Source organism: Pinus tabuliformis, chromosome 1_1 (genome assembly GCF_031772625.1).
Source record: "Pinus tabuliformis cultivar Carrire ecotype Pingquan chromosome 1_1, CPIR1, whole genome shotgun sequence".
Taxonomy (NCBI): Eukaryota; Viridiplantae; Streptophyta; class Pinopsida; order Pinales; family Pinaceae; genus Pinus; species Pinus tabuliformis.
Window position 1 is genome coordinate 178,255,223 of NC_142297.1, and position 18,285 is coordinate 178,273,507.

The window sequence follows — 18,285 nt, forward strand, 5'->3', positions numbered from 1 at the left end:
TGAGCCCCAAGCAGTTAATCAAAGAAAATCATAAAAAAAAGGCATATAAAGAAGGGTGGAAAAATCAAAGTCGAGGCACCTCATGTACCACGATTGCTCCCTCATATACATTATACACCCATGTGTGGGCTTCCCTTTTTAGCTACCCTTGTATCCCAGCATGTGGCCCAAGGCTCCCCCTTCTCATACCCTACTTCATTCACCTATTTGTCACACGACACCACCTTTTGAAGGGTGTACCTTGAATAAATTGTCATTCTTGGTTAACCCCATTTGGAGTTTAGAAGACATTGGCACATCCCGAAGCCCATTATGGAAAGGAAAACCATTATGAAGTCCCCACTTGTGGTCCATGATTGGTAAGCTCATTTACTTGATTTCTCTAGTGACTTGTTGTACTGGAAGGCCAAGGGACGCATTGGATCTTATGTAGGATTGCAAATGGTCTTCAACTAGGGTTTAGTCTCCCTATACAGGATCCTAACCCTCCAGAGAGCTACATTGGCACATGTAGGGTGTATGTTGAACGCCATGGGCCCCTGATCCATCATGCCCAACTTGCCCCAGATTTGCACCATATACTTGGCAGATGATCCAAGACTTGCACGATGATGTGGCATCACCTACACCATCATCCTAGCCCTTGCAGGCAATCTACAAGCATCTTAGATTTGTTTGAGAGACCCATGAGGACACTTGTGTGCCTCCACATGTCATTTGGAGCACCACAGTTTATTACAAGGGGCCAACCCCTTGTCCACTGCTTTTGAGGGTCCTACTCTTCATTATGGCACCCATGAACCTCATTTAGCGTCTTAGAGGGCCCTACGACATGCATGGATTATTATTTGACCACTTGAGAGGCTTATTCTATAATTTATGAGCTAGTTTGGTGGGGCACCAAAAGTTGAATTATTAGAACATTGTTTTATTTCTGGAGCTTATGTAGGCCAAGAAGGGTAATTCGAACTCCTAATTAGTGTATAAATACAAGTGAGATGAGTTCATTCGATCATCATCAAGAAGTCAAAAGAGTCATTGTCATATGTTGAAGACCCATTCGGACACATTGTAACTTGTAAAAAGAATTATTTTTGTATTTTAAAGTGTCAAGAAACCCTCTAAGACCAAGTCAACTTGCCAGCAAAGAAGTCGGCCTAATTTGAGGAACTTCGTCCACCTTAGAAGCCTATATATATGAGGGAACTCAACCTCCTAGAGACACAATTCATTCTCTCATCAAGTGAGCAAAGAAGAAGAAGAAAGAGGCTAACGAATGAAGGAGGAGAACGAAGATCAAGCGTTTGGGCTATTTTCTCTCTCTCCCCACACGTGTGAAGGAAGGAAGCTAGGGTTTATGCTGTTGGGTTAGGGTTTTGCTGCTGAAATATCTCTACTACACTAAAGAAGTTCCTAAAGAAGTGTACGAAGGTAGCAAGTCATCTCAAGAAGCGCATCAAAGAAGTATGTGATCTCCTATTTTTTCCTGAGAGGGAAGTAACCAAGACATCTACAAAGGATGAAGGATTATTCTCAGCAGTCCCTGGTACATTTCAGGATGAGAATATTTGGGTGATCGACAGTGGAGCATCAAAACATATGACTAGTCAACACAAGCAATTAAAGACATTATCAAAAGGAAAGTCCTCTTACTCCGTAGAGCTTGGTGACAATAAAAGCTACCCTATGAGAGGAATTGGATCAACTTCACTTGAGCTAGAGAATGGAGGAAACATTCATCTCAACAATATCTTATTTGTTCCAGGTTTTCACAAGCATTTAATTTCCATTTCATGTCTAGAAGGCAAGGGTGATAGAGTTGCTTTTTTTTATGGAATGATGGTAGTATGTGGTAAAAACCCAAGCATAGAAGATGCAAGAATGATTGGCATCCGTGAAGGAAGACTTTACAAATTGTTAACTCCCCTCGCTCAAGCTTTGGATCAAATTGAAGTTAGCCCATGTGAACTTTGGCATAGAAGATTTGGTCATCTTCACTACAAAGTCTTAGCAACCCTAAAGTCAATAATGAATGGCATCCCTGAACGAAAAGAAGATCATGAAGGAGTATGCAAGGGATGTGCATTGGGTAGGAACACCAAGAGACCATTTGGAAGCAGTGCTTCGATGTCAAAAGAAATCTTAGATCTTATTCATTCCGATGTTTGTGGTCCTATGACTCCAAAGTCACTTGGAGGTCATCTATATTATGTCACATTCATTGATGACCATTCAAGGAAAACTTGGGTTTACCTAATGAAATCCAAGGATGAAGTATTTATCAAATTTCAAAAATTCAAAGTTGAAGTAGAGAACCTTACAGAAAGGAGAATCAAGATATTAAGGTCTAACAATGGAGGAGAAAACACATCCAAGGAAATTATAGCCTTTTGTAAGAAGTCTAGAACTAAAAAGGAAGCTGATAGTCCCATATAATCCTGAACAAAATGGAGTTGCAGAAAGAAAGAATTGGTCCATTGAAGAAAATGTAAAAGCTATGCTACATGATCAAGTTTTGCCGAAATTTTTGTGGGTTGAAGCTACGAAAACAATTATTTACATACAAAATCGAAGTCCCCACAGGTCACTAGATAACATGACTCTTGAAGAAGCGTTCACTGGGAAGAAACCAAGCGTGGATCATCTTCGAATCTTTGGTTGGCCTGTCTATATTCATATACCAAAGGACAAAATAAAGAAGTTGGATCCATCCGGCATTAAGGGAACATTTGTTGGCTACAGTAATTCTCAATGTTCCACCAAGACTCCAAGACGAGGAGACGCACAAGGGGGACGTGTGGGAGTACCCTCAAATTTTAGGGAAATTTAGGAGGGACGCGGGGACGTTGGGGTATATAATCTTTTTTACTTTTTAATATATATATTTCAAATTCATATTCAATAATGAAAGCATAAATAGAATGATACACACAAAATTGAATTAAATAATGAAATACATTGATCCATACTCATCATCCTTACTAATACATACATAATTCATCCATAAACCACGAGATTCAATAATGAAATACTTTGATCCATATTCATTATTCATTCTTCACCATTCTCGAATCTACATTGATTTAAAAATTAAATTCATCATTCATCATTCTAGATCCTAAATTGATTTAAAATTAAAATTCATATTTATCATTCTAGAATCTAATTAGTACTAAGTAAAATAGACTATAATAGATATTGAAAGCTAAAGACTAGAATAGTAAATTGATATAACTAAAACTCAAAAACAATGGAGTGATGAGTCTAAAAGTCACTCTAAAGTACACAGAGGGCTTGGTGCTCTTGATTAAATGTTAATTACGTACCCTTGTACATGACAAAATGCAATGGAAACATTGCACTCCATCAAATCTTGAATTCCTGAAACACTGTTATGTCTACTGGATTTTAAGTGAGATCTAAAATTCTACTTTCTCCATATGAAATCCAATGAGGTCAAAACCACTCTCAAACATCCTAAGCCATTTCATGGTAATGTTAAAAATTTAAGTAAAAGGATGAAAATGAAAGATAAAGGACAGTGTCACTTTTACTTTAAGAATTTCACATTACCATGAATAGCATAGCATTAGTAGGCAAATATGGTCAAATACTAGGTTTTCCATGTCATAAATCATTGTTTACAAGCAAATTTAAGGGGCGGACGCATAGCCCATTTTGAAGGGGGACACCTTTTGGGAAGTCGCGTACCCCACACTGGGGAAATGTCCCCCCCCTGTGTCTCCCCAAAAGGGGGACGTGGGGAAATGTTTTCCCAAACGTCCCCCCGTCCCGGGTGCGTGGGGTGCGAGGTGTGCGCACACCTAACCCTGGGGGACGTGTCCCCGTGGAACACTAATTCTTCTAAGGCCTATAGGATATACATAAAAAAAGGACACCGAATGGAAGTCAGTCGAGATGTGATATTTGACGAGAGTATTGCATTCAAGAAATCAAAGGATCTTCCTATGGACTCTGATGATGAAGAACTTCTGGTATTTAAAGAGGAAGTTTCTAGGGAGAAAAAAGAATCAAATCATGAAGATGAAGGTCCCAGTGAACCTATACAACCTGTGGTAATCCCCGAGACTAGAAAGAGACCTAATTGGTTGAAATCTACTCTATTAGATGCAGAGGGTCATGGAGAAACTAAAGGCACATTTAGAGAAAGCAAGAAGCCCAAAAGATATTTAGGGTATGCAGCATATATGACAAAGTTAATAGAAGCAGAGCCATCCACTTTTGAAGAAGTTGTCAATCATCAAGAATGGAAAGATGATATGAACGAAGAATATCAATCGATAATGAAGAATGGGGTATGGGAGATCGTACCTAAGCCTGAAGACAAGTTTGTGGTAACTTCCAAGTGGCTTTACAAGATTAAACATGTGACAGATGGAAATATTGACAAGTACAAGGCAAGATTTGTGGCTAGGGGCATCTCTCAACAAGAAGGCATAGCTCCAACAGCAAGGCATACAACTATACGCTCAATGGTCTCTTTGGCAGCATCGATGGGATGGAATATACATCAAATGGGTGTCAAGACTGCATTCCTGAATGGCACAATTGATGAGGAAGTCTATATAGAGCAACCCTTGGGATTTGAAGTCAAACATAGAGAAGCATATGTTTGCAAATTTGAGGCATTATATGGCCTTAAGCAAGCTCCAAAGGCATGGTATGCTAGGATGGATGCATACCTACAAAGATTAGGCTTCACAAAGAGTTATGTTGATCCAAATCTCTACATCAAGGTTGTAAAAGATGAGCATGTGATTATTCTTTTGTATGTAAATGATATTCTCTTGACAGGTGTAGAAGATCGAATCCAAGAATGTAAGGAGCAGCTAGCAACAGAATTCGATATGAAGAATCTTGGGTTGACGCACTACTATTGGGACTAGAAGTCTGGCAGGGACGTGATGAGATCTATTTAGGTCAAGGGAAGTATGTGATTGAGATGTTGAAGAGGTTTGACATGATGGATCACAAACCAATGACAACCCCAATGATCACAAACTTGAGAAGACTAAGGAGCTCTGAATCGAGCCCAGTTGATCCGACCAGGTATAGACAATTGATTAGCTCACTAATGTACTTGGTGAATACTCGACCAGACATGTTTTGCAGTAAATGTTCTCAGTCAATTCCAAGTTGAGACGAAGCATGATCATTAGATAGCAGCCAAGCACATTATGAGATATCTGCAAGGTACAATCCACTATTGCCTAAAATATGAAAGGGGGAATGATGTCCACTTGATTGGATATGCGGATTTCGACTGGGGAAAAGTGAACAGGATGGAAGGAGCACTACAGGGGGTTGTTTTAGTTTGGGATCACCCATGGTCTAATGGATGAGTCAATTGCTTTGAGTAGTGTTGAGGTTGAATATATTGCAACCTATGAAGTAAGCAGAGAAGTTGTCTAGTTGAGGAAGTTGCATCTGACTTGTTTGAAGGACAAATGGACCCTACAATGATACATTGTGATAACACTAGTTGTATAAAATTGTCTGAAGGCCCAGTATTTCATGGAAAGACAAAGCATATAAACAAGTATCACTACATTCGGAAGCTAATACAGGATGGTGTGTTGCAGCTACAGTATATCTCCATTGATGAGCAGGTAGCTAACATATTGACAAAATCTCTTCCTAATAAGAAGCTTGTGTATCTGAGAGACAAGCTTGGTATGCTTGATATATCCTCCCTAGTTGAGAGGGAGAGATAGACACATCATTCTTGTCTTCACTTGGGAAGACAGAATGGAAGATTGGGTAAACATCTGGCATCTGATACTCTTTGAGGATGAAGTAGGGCATCCAAGATAATCGTCAAGGACCGATATTCTTTGAGAACTAGCTATCCAAGAGAAGAATAGTCCAAGAAGGACATACTTTATGAACACCCAAGGTGGGGTATGTGCCTTGAAAGACAATGATGATATTGTTTATAAATCATTGGTCTCGCCATCATTGTGCTATGATCTTGTGGAGATATAGAGTTGTTATTCAGGAACTTGCTAAGTGACAATGTTGGTTGTCATGATGCTAAACAAATGGGTTACCAATATGACTCTTCTTATGAGATCTCTTCAAATTGAGAATGTCGATGTAACATTTATGAATACCTCCCTAGTTAAGAGGGAGTGTTGAAAAATGTGTAACTAGGTTCAGTCTTCATAAATATGAAATGTACTTTTGATTCTTGTATATTGTAAAATGAAAGAAAATTTATTATTGTTATTTTTGGAGCATGGGTTTCATGCTCAAGGTATTTTATTTAGAGGTCAAGCACCCATTGAGTGCTTCTACGGTTTGTCCTAGGTAAAAAAGTCAAAAGAGTCATTGTAAAAAGAATTATTTTTGTATTTTAAAGTGTTAAGAAACCCTCTAAGACCAAGTCGGCCAGCCAGCAAAGAAGTCGACCTAATTTGAGGAACTTCGTCCACCTTGAAAGCCTTATATACCTCCTAGAGACACAATTCGTTCTCTCATCAAGTGAGCGAAGAAGAAGAAGAAAGAGGTTAGAGAAGGAAGAAGGAGGACGAAGATCAAGTGTTTGGGCTATTTTCTCTCTCTCTCCTCACACATGCGAAGGAAGGAAGCTAGGGTTTTGCTGCTACAGGATCGAACTTGGAAGAAACGCAGAAAGAAGATCGAAGGAGGGCTCATTAGGTTATCCTAAAGTCCTGGAAGAGAAAGAAAGTCAAGCGAAGGTCTAAAGGAGTCTTGGAAGGCCAAAATAAGCACACACATGTGGAAGCAACAGCTGCTCGGAGGGCCAAAAATTTCAGACTTGCAGTAGAGGCCAAAATTCTATTGCTAGGGGTCAAAGTTGTGTTGTTGGAAGAGATTTAACTGGGTTTGACTTGGACAAGGAAAGCAAATCATCAAGAAGGTTCAACTTGGTATTGGAAGGGTGTTAATCTTGGTCTAGAGGTCTTGGAATTCGTCAATTGAAGAATCTATAAGAAGAGAAGAGATTTACGGGTTTTCCTCTCAAGTGGAGAGGTTTTGGCCCTAGCTTGCAACCTATATCCTGTGTTATTGTGTACTATTGTTCTTCTTGTTTTGGTAGTTGTTTGATGATAAAAACAAACATAATAATAAGAGAAGAAGCTAATAAATAAGAAAAAGTAAAAAGACATCACAAGCAGTTATTGTTGGCTTATTGGGCCCTGACCCAAGTTCGGAATAGTTATTAGCCAAGCAAATCCCGTAGCTACCGGCCCTTTCGGCAAAAGTCCGCGGAGCGCGAACTGAGGTCTCACCCGAGGTAGCAGGGGAGGGTGCTGGAACCAGGTTTGCGCACCCTTGGGATGTCTTAATGTAGTCTGGAGGGGTTGCGAACTGTTTTGCGGCCTCGCGCCACTCTATACTCCTATCGGGCTTTCGTGTAGATCTGCGCAGGTGCACTTTCTTATTAATGAAATTGTTACAGATCTGATCTTCTTGTTACAGTCTTTAAGCAAACATTTAACAATAAAACCCAGTGTGCGCAATCATAATTCTTTAAAGACATAAACTCATATAACAGATGCATAAACCAGAATACAATAGATCCGCGATATTTCATAAACAACTTATATTTATTAATATCTTCCGTTAATACAACCTGATTCGCCCTGCGCACTCAATTGCAGGGGTCCGCGCACACAGCTGCGGACTCTACCAGGCCTTTGCGCACACAGCTGCAGAGCCTCTATCTATCTACCAACACCCTTGACTCGGACTTACAGACGTTGAAAGAATATTATCTTCATAAACCCATTACCTTCAGATCCAAAACTAAAACTTCCCTTCTAGCCATAGAGCCTTGATCTATTTATACATTTCCATGGTCCGCAGACCATGGGCAGGCCGACTCACTTTCTATTTTCTTACATTATTTTCGAGCGGACTACCCTTTGACTTGACTCATTACAATTCACGTTCTGCGCACTTCGCAAAGTCTTTACCATACTTTCACCCAAAATTGTGGGCTTTGAGCCCCAAAACCGTTACACGGGGCCTCCGCTACCCAACAGGCCCCCAACACAATCATCGTGACTCGTCCCGAGTCACTCGGCTGGTGCGGCAATCTTCGCGCAGAGTTTCAGCAATTTTTGTGCTTCACTTACACTTGCAACAAAATCTTCCGCCATCTATTGTACCTGTTCTACGCGAGCCACTGATGCATCAGTATCTGTTTCAGTTGCCTATCCGGGTGCATATGCTGCCTGCATGTGTGCCACCTTTCGCTCGATGGTGGTGGAAACCGCGAATGCCTCATCAAGCCAAGGCTGGATCCGTTCTTTAATCACTGCTTCCTTCTGCTGAGCGGCGTCAGCTCTTATCTTAAGAGCCTAGGCCTCCCTCATCTTGGCCAAGCGCTGCGTAACAGCAACCATCTGTGCGGTCCCTCTGACATTATCATAGGCTTGTTGTAACTCCCTTGCCTCTATTTCCAACTGTTGTAAGGTTGGGTCTTCCTGCAGTGAAGTGAGCGTAATAAGCAACTGATCCAACAAGTTGGCGCACTCTTGCATGGCACGCGTTATTGTTTCCTGCCTGGATTGAATGATGCCTCTCTGCTGCTCGGTGACCTCCGGTGGTGTAGAAGGCTGTGCTTTGAGTTTCAGTTCTGTAATCTGTAAGTTGAGGTCCAACTGGACCCTCGCGGCTTCTTCCTTGGCTGCACAGAACCCACTAGCCAACTTGTGGATTCATATGCCAACAGGTAACTCGGCCGCAATCTCCAGCTCAGGGGCACAAGAACATGCCTCCCCTACAATTTGCTCCAACTACCGATTTTGTGCTACCGCTTCATCCCATTGGAGGCTCAACTGTTCTATATTAATTCGTTGCTCGCTGAGTCCCTGTACCGCTCATCCTTCCCTGGCGCGGAGCTCCATTGTTGCATTGTCCTAGCGCTGGTACAAGCTTTGGCGCGGGAGGGCAGCCATATTTAATCCAAGCCGCCCACCACAGCTCTGTCCGCCGCATTTTCTGTTGTCAATGCTCCTGCTGGGAGCGCGATAGTATTAGTCATTTGGGCCTGTAGCAGCTACTCAGTGGCTGACATACCCGTAACTCCACGAGTAGCGATGATTCCCAGCTGGGAGGCCCGTGCCCCAAGTTCCTGTCGCTGCACGGAGCGCCCCCAACACAATTTGTTGCTCCGACATGGCCTCGTCGATCGCTTTCTGGGTGACTTCGCGAACTGTATCCCCTATGTCACCTAGGTCACCCTCGGTCAATGTGATAAGTTCCTCATCCCATTTAGACGCCTTGGCCTTCTTCCGCAACTTCGTCCATTCTGTCGGCCGCAGTCGTTTTAAGGGCAAACCCGTGGTGGTTGGCGCCATTCCTTCCATCCCTGTATCCGTGGCCGGCTCTGTGGTCACCTTTGGACCGCTTTCGTCCTTTGTCGTCGCAGCCCCTCCTGCTATTGCCTTACCTGTAGAAGCCTGCACTACCTCCTAAGCCGCCCATACTTCCGCAGCGTGTTGTTCATTCCACTTTTGCTGTGCTACACGCTTAGCTTCAGCCTTCTATTTTTGGATAGTGGTCTCATCGCACCCCACCGCAGCTGGTCCGCGCCACTCCGGCGGCCAGGTATCCAATACCACAAAGATAGCCTTGTCAATGGCAATGAAGGGAAGTGTGGACCACATTTGGTTTGGGTCCTTGCGCGCTCGGATGTATACATGGTGCATGTCTGCCTTAAAATCAGCTACATTCTTCACACTGTCATATATCTTGGCGGACAAACGGGGTTGCTGGTTGATCCACTGTCGGATGTTTGCTTCCATTAGTATCCATAAAATCTTGATGTCCCGGATTCTTGCGACATCCCTCATCGCCTAGAGCAACGCGTATTTGGTGGCTTCTGGCCAATCCTGGTCCAGGGAAGGAAACTGACTATCTTCGGGTAATTCACTTGTAACCAACATGATGGATAACAGCAACCACGCATAGTGGAAGGTCTTACCCTCCTCTTGGGCCTCCCTGCAATTGGTCAGGAATTCGTCACAGAGGAACTGCGCCCAATTGAACCGTTCCCCTTCTGCGCATTGCTCAGCTAGTGTGACGACTATTGTTGGGACCTCGTTGGCGCGACATTTCTGCATCACTTTTCCTGCCAGCAACTGGGTAGCAGCGCAGACCCCTTTGTCCGGAATACTGTCAATAGCATACCCTCGCTGCTTTTTCTCCAATTTGTATTTCTTTTTCAAGGTTTCCGTCATCGTCACATCGCCACTCATATCAACTATTTCCATGGGGTCCCTTCCTTCACAAGGAAGCCGTGAGATCTTGTGAATAAGTTCCGCCATGATGGGGACGGGTTTGTCTATCCATAAGTATCCATCATGTACCAAACAGAGCAGTTGTCGGATGACCAATATTGTAATGGGGGGTCGTTGAAAATGTGGAATGGATAGGAGACAGAGTAACCCAGCTTCCTCCACCTTTCGCAACCACTCCTTTGGCTGAAGTGTCATAACAGTGCCCTCCGCGCTTTGCTCCATTAGTTCGCTAGTTGCCAAATGGGGAAACTTATCGGTATCTGCAAGGTCCCAGTCTTCAAATTTCATAGTCGAGATGCGGTCGGTCGCCGTTCCTTCGAGCGGAACCCCTTTAGGGAGAGACGGGGTGATGAGTATGTTGTCAACGGCATCCAGATCTGTAGGGACCTTGGCCTTCCCTTTTCTTGGAGGAACATACTTGGGTCATCTTACTGGCTGGATATCTTCTTCTATCTCTTCGTCTGGTTCGATTTCTTCAACATAGGTCGGAGGATCTTCATCCTCTTCATCGCTCTCAATCGTAACGGTTTTGCCTTTTTCCTCCATACTATTGCGCGCGACGCTTCTTTCGTTGCATCATGCCGCTTCTGCTCTACGATTGAAGTGCCAAGGTTGATGAACTCCTCATTGTTGCACTCGTCGTCCGCTGGCCGTTGCCGTACTTCAGTGGTTATACGTCGCAGTGATCTAATCATCATATTACAGTGTGTGACTTCATGCAATCGGTTCTGCCATCGTTCAATCTCGCCATCTGAATCCGATGTGTAGGAACTATCGTGCTCCCATGAGAGTCTTCCGTCTGCTGAGGGATTCACCCGATCCTGGTTTTGCGCTGTTATCTGGTAGATGCAGTCTAGTTCATCGTCACTGTCCTTGTCGTGCACCGGTTCGGTGTAGCGCGCTCCTTCAGCTGGGTCCAGTGGAACTATTACCCGGAGTGACTTTTTCTTGAATGTCATTTTTCGTCTTTTTAAGTTGATGACCCCATTCATGTCCGTGGCCCAATCTATTCCTAGCAATGCAGGGTATGGATTACTGTCATCAACAATTTCTATTACCTCAAAGTCGGTCTGCATACTTACGCCTTCAATGTCCACTATCACCCCTTGCAGTCGTCCCATCGGTAAGATCTTTTGCTGGTTGGCCATCCGTAGTTGAATAGGAGACCACTGTAGTGCAGGCCTACCCATGCGTTCCCACGTTTGCTTAGGCAACACATTTGCATCCGACCCAAAATCCAGAATGACCTGGTCCATCTCGTACTCGCCGATTTGCGCCGTCATTCGCATCTCTCGCCCGGTGCACAGAGCATGTTTTCCCAGTTTCCGGACTACGCGTGGCTCCCCTGACCCTGCGCACTTAGTGATCAGCTCTTGCAGTCCTTTAACTGCTCTATTGTCACGTAGCAACTTCATACATGTCTCTAAAAAGGTGGTAAGCATAGAGGGATCCATTCCCGGCTCAATTGGATCCCTACTACTTGGAGTAGAGACTTCCGCGAAGCTCTTCTAAGCTTCCTTAGATGTCTCCTTCACTTGTTCCATCTCAAAGTCAGGTTCCCTTGTAGGAGCATCACGACCCTTTCCATCTTTTCCGGGTTGTTTCCCTGCAACTCCCCCTGTAGTTGCGCTACTCCTTAGAACCATGTTTACGCTAGGGTCCTCTCCGCGTGTTTCCGACCTCATCATTTGGACATTTTGAGTTAGAGTGAGCTGCAATACCCCCTTTTCGCGCATCTGGGCAATTAGCGTTGAACATTCTACCATTTCATGGTCAAACTGCTCACGGTATGGACAAGATATTCTCGTAGGGTTAGTACAGTCGTAAGCATAGTGCCCCGGCCCGCCGCAATTATAACAGATCAGTTGTCCGTGCCCTCGCCTAGGCCCCATTCCTCTTCCTCGTCTACATCCTTGGAATCCCCTGCGTGGCCCTGTGGCTGGGTCGAAACCCCGCGCCTCAATCTGCATTCGATAGGCTGGGGTCCTCTCCATCATTAGCTTGTAGCTTCGACAAGTTCACTCGTCGACCCACTGACCTACAGAAGTTGCAATACAACTGCTGCGGAGTCTGGGTATACTTCTGCAACAGGTGGCAGTTGTCTGTTGCGTGCTTTCCTCCCACTTGACAAATCGCGCACCAGAGGGCAGGCACCGCACTTGGCCCTGCTTGTACCTCTAGCTTTAATGGCATCGGCCCCCTCCCGCCAGATAGTTCGCGAATACGGGGCAGTGGTCCTTGTCATGACCTTGACCTTTGCATTTGATGCATCCTACTTTTGCATGCGCCTCCAGTTGGGGCGCCCTTTCTTGCTTCAAACTTTGCATTTCTAAGCACAGGTTTTGTAGTTGCGTGTGGATTTGCTGAACTCCCAACCCGGATCCTGGATTGGAGTTTCATGCAACCTCATTGCTGTCTCCAATGCTTCAGCTTGGGTTGAGATCTTTGGTTGTGATAGCGTCGTCCTTAGATGTGGTGTCAAAGACACCACAAACCACGCGCAGTGTTGCACGTCCGTCAGCGTCATGTTAGCCTCGCGAATTGTACTTTTCAATCTCTGATCCAAATCCCACGGGGTTTCACCAAGCATCATTGCGATCTCCTTGAACCCGATGATCAATTGGGTTTTCGATTTTGGTCGGCTAACTTCTTTGTTCAACGCATCCTGAATTGTCGCTATTCCCGCATTCGGGTGATCGCTAGAGTACTTTATATACCACGTCAACGCGCGGTCCTGCAACGCGCTAACAAGAGTAGCCTTTTTGATGTTATCAAACGTTACGCCTTGAGCTTCCCATACAGCGTTTACCACGAACCAGCACTGATTTGGTTCCTCATTTCCTACGCCTCTAAATACTGGCAACTTGACCGCACTCGCCATCCCAACCTTTGGTGGTGGCGGAGGTGGGCTAGGTGAAGATGGGTTTGATGCAGGTGAAGTAGGTGATGGCGTGGACGGTGGTGGTATTAGTGGAATGCGCTGCTTTATCAATCGGACTGCGCTTCTCGGAGAGAACCCTGCAAGCTCCTTCTCGCTTTCTCGCAAGAGTGAAATCAGAGGACTATTTTCTAATCCTTCGGTCCCTCGGTAGCCTCTTCCGCTCCTCGTTACCCCAGACATCAATGGATGCGCATAACCTGTTTTTCACATAACAGCATTTTAATCCAAGTATTCAACGATTTGATGTACTTACCTCGCGGTCCTTGGAGAAATCGCCTTTCTGCCTCACTGTAACTCACAGTTGTGTCTATCGTGAACTCGGTTATAAACCCTCCTATTATTCGATCCAACCAGTGATCTACTGCCCGTGCGATTTTATCTTCAGACGCTTCCAGCCTACGCACCAACTCTGGAGTCCACACGATGGGCTGATCTAGTCTGCACCTTCCCTGACTGTCAGCTAGCCTCGTGATCCACTCATACAGTTCTGTCGAGAAAGACGCGAAGAAGATCTCGTGGATTTCTATGTATATGTAGCGATCCAACCACCTTTCCTCAGATATCCGCGGATTTTTGTTTTCTTGTACCACGAACTCATGAAGCTTCTGATCCAACCAATCTTCAAGCTCTTTCTTCGTAGGGTTCCAGCATTCCGACATCAGACATCCCTTAGGCAGATCCTGGTCCCAGCAACGGAACCATTTGTTGGCTTATTGGGCCCTAACCCAGGTTCGGAAGAGTTATTAGCCAAGCAAATCCCACAGCTACTGGCCCTTTCGGCAACAGTCCGCGGAGCGCGGACTGAGGTCTCACCCGAGGTAGCAGGGGAGGGTGTTGGAACCAGGTTTCCACACCCTTGGGATGTCTTGATGTGGTCTGGAGGGGTCGTGAACTGTTCTACGGCCTCGCGCCACTCTGTACTGCTATCGGGCTTTCACGTAGATCCGCGCAGGTGCACTTTCTTATTAATGAAATTGTTACAGATCTGATCTTCTTGTTACAGTCTTTAAGCAAACATTTAACAATAAAACCTAGTGCATGCAATCATAATTCTTTAAAAACATAAACATCATATAACAAACTCATATAACAGATGCATCAACCAGAATACAATAGATCTGTGATATTTCAGCAATAACTTATCTTTATTAATATCTTCCGTTAATACAACCAGATCTGCCCTGCGCACTCAGCTGCAGGGGTCCGTGCACATAGATGTGGACTCTACCAGGCCTCTGCGCACACAGCTGCAGAGCCTCTATCTATCTACCAACACCCTTGACTCGAACTTACAGACGCTAAGAGAATATTATCTTCATAAACCCATTACCTTCAGATCCAAAACTAAAACTTCACTTCTAGCCATAGAGCCTTGCTCTATTTATAGCTGACTCACTTTCTATTTTCTTACATTATTTTCGGGCGGACTACCCTTTGACTTGACTCATTACAATTTGCGCTCCACGCACTTCACGGAGTCTTTACCATACTAATACCCAAAATTGTGGGCTTTGAGCCCCAAAACCGTTACGAGGGGCCTCCGCTACCCACCAGTTATCAAAGAAAGAGAAATCATCCTAACTACTGCCTTAAAGATTTCTCAACACATTAGCCACTCCTACCTAGGGAGGTAACATTTTCATGAGTTCGAGACCCCAAATTTGGAAGAGGAACCTTGTATGGAGTGTCACATTGACCACTACTTACAGGCTTTGTTCACTTAGATGCAAAAAAGATTATATGTACCTAATGATACAAGTTGCAAAACTAGATATTATGTGAGATTGGCAGGTGGTTTCATTATGGGTTGGGCAACTTGATTGGGGCCCAAGTCCACCAGAGGATCATATTGACACCCATAGGTGTTGCATTGAGAGACATGGGTCCAGACAATCATGAAGCATCATTTCCATTCATGGGCACCTCAGCACCCCAAAGCTTTTGTAGTTTACCCTACATATTCATGGGATGATGCACCCAGACTAGCATGCCCCAGTCAGCTTAGCAGTGAAGACATGGTTTGGCAGTTGATCTAGGACCCAAATGAGGTTTGTCTCACCTTTGGAGACATGGGATGGCTTGCACCATCGTCAGTGCCGTCAGTGTTGGAGCAGAGATAGAGATTTAGCCACATGGAGACCCATGAGGCCTAGTTTTGTGCCCCAAACCATACTTAGGAATCCATAGGATGATTTGCACTAAGACAGAGGAGCCAACCACTGCATTATGATTTTAGAGGCCCTCTACATCACACATGGCAACATTTAGCCTCAACGTCTTCCCTTTGAAGGCCTATGCATGCAAGACATTAGCATTTCATCCGTCCTTTAGGAGATTTATCATTTGTTCACATTGATTACTAGGTCGGCCTGTGACCTAGAGGTGTTTCTTGCCCATTACTTTATGATTTTAGGGGCTTGTAGGCATAATAGCACATGTTAGGACTCATATATATTGGAGAGATGTCATTTCATCTCTCATCATCACTCAACTTGGGATTTTCGACCTCCTTAGAGAGACTCACACTTCTTGTTCTCTTGGATTATTGGATCATTGGATGCATTTTGACATTTGGAGTTGATTTTTGGATATCTTTTGGAGCTATTTCTTGGCATAATGGATGGATCTCTTGCATAATTGTCTTGTAAGTACTTCTAATTGTTGAATGATCTATTTTCTATGTCTAATGTATGGAAATATTGATTCTAGATGATGATAAAATTGTGCCCTAATTTGTTGAAAACTTGTTAATTGGTTATCTAGATGAATTTTGCATGCATTACTCATACATGACATTGTAAGAATTATCCTAGTGGTGAAACTCTTGGAAGCTCTTCCCATAAAACTCCATTATTCCTTGAAGTGGGTAAATGCTTGAAATTTGTGCTAGGGCATCAAATTTCAGCCTCCTTAGGAACAAGATTGGCCTATCTTTGACATCCTTGACTCCATATACCCAAGGGACAAGGCACTAGTCCAAGCCATTGGAGATCAATCACATTTTTCATCCATATTTTCTTCTAAAATTTCGATCATTTTAAGGCTAGGAAGGAGATCTAGGGCTTAGAGCGAAATTCTTGGGAGGAGGGTTTTGGGTGGTTTGAGAGTCTAAACATCAAGAGGTAGGTCTTGACTACATGACTTATATCCACTCAAATTTCATCCATAAAATCTCTTGCCCTAGGTGTTTCCCTGAGAGGGAAACCCTAGTCTTCCTTCTCTCAACTTAAGGACTTATTTGAAGGTTTCATGAACCTTGGCTTAGCTGATTTCATTATAAGAAACCTTTTCTCTTTGGTATTAACCTTTGGAACTCCCATTATCATCAAATACATCAAACCCTAGGTCTTGCACCTCCATTTTCTAGGTCTTTTCATTGAGAGTGAATTGCTTCCTTAAAGAAGCCTTTAAACTTATATTGTGTCTCTCTCTTGAATGAGCCCTAGTGAGATCATCTTATACCTTATCTATAGCCTATCTATCTTAGAATTGATCTCTACCTCTCTTACCGAGACTACTCCCATCGTTGAAATCCATAAAGAGCAGGGGTTTTTGGCTAAGATGACATTGATCCTCTATCCCATTGTTGTCCCATTGTCTAGTTTATACCTTGTAGGGTTTCCCTCTCCAAGGCACGCTAGATTTTGGGGCAATAGGTCTCAACTATCTTTTGCATTTTATCTTTTTCTTTTAGTGTGGCTTTATTATGCTTTTACCTTTCTTTTAGCTGCATCGACCTCCAAGGCAAATTTTTCCGACCCAGACTCAAGGATGAGTATGAAAGGGTGCCAATTCCCATGACCAATGTTAAATGACCACCAAACCAAAGTATGGAAATGAAATAATTGGAAAGATAGAAAGTGTTAACCATGGAATGTCATGGAAAATCTACTTCAATTAGAGCCTCCCTAGTACTGTCCTTCCTAAAACCCTAAGGCCAAAGGGGAGGTCTCACTAGACTAGAGTCAAAGACTAACCTCCCAAGTGAAGTGAAGGAACAAGAATACAGTGAATATCAATCAATCATCTAGTTTGTCCTTTTAACCATATTAGTATGCCCATAACATTAAGTGAAAGCACATGTTTACAAAATGGTTAAAATGTCTGCAAATGGATGACCTACCTTCCTTCAAGAAGGAATGTTGAACGGAAGAGAGAAATCTAATCGGAGCAAGGGGTAGAGGATCATGGCATCAGGTTATGTCTGATCATATAGGGTTGCTAGCTAATTGGCTATCCAAGGAGGAGAAAATTTTTCTTCTTCTATGAGTTACCCACCTTTTGGTGGGTTACAATACTTTTATAGTCTCTCAACAAATTATGGTTTCCAAAAAGATTCCTTGTCACCCTTGGGTAATCTGGGCATCCACTCTCCCCAGTGCAATCTATTGTCTCCAATTGGCTTTAGCATGCTCCTTGTTGCTCTATTCTCTTCCATCTATTTTTCTTCTTCATTGTCCTTTGCTTATTTATTCCATCTACAATTTTCTCTCCTTTCCCAAGCTCTACTCTATTGCAGATTTGAGAAACAAGATGAGCAAAAGTCATTCATCAAAGAAGGATTCACTACATACATGAAAAATAAAACGATTATTAGGTTGGAGCGATTAAGAATAATTTTCTCCAAGGCGAACATAGAGATGTTAAGGCAATAGAAAGCCAAGGGAAGAAAGGAAGCTGACACTAACTATAACTCAACACAAAATAGTTGATGCAAAACCTCAACATTTTTAAGGAAGAAACAGGTAAATTTACTAACAGAAGGAGCATATTTACTCTGGACACAAGCTTTAATTTGTAAATAAAGCAAATTCTCATTAGCTTTAGTCAAAATTTCATTAGAATTAATCTAGATTTTCAATGGATTGTTCTAGAAGTGTTGAAAGAAATCACTGCAGCCATCTCTACAAGGGCCACCAAAAAAAAAGATGCGGCCACTTTGGATGACTGCTAAAAAATGATATAAAAGCTAAACAACATAGAGAAACGAACCAATGTTTATGAATCCACGTTTACTTTCGCAACACTTATAGGAGAAATAGGTGTTAA

General features: G+C 43.4%; 1 protein-coding gene across 1 annotated transcript in view; it reads right to left on the reverse strand.

Moving 5' to 3' along the window:
- Positions 1-18,285, reverse strand: part of EMB1270 (Pentatricopeptide repeat (PPR) superfamily protein) — a 56,521-nt gene that overhangs the window by 21,489 nt on the left and 16,747 nt on the right. The window lies entirely within an intron of this gene.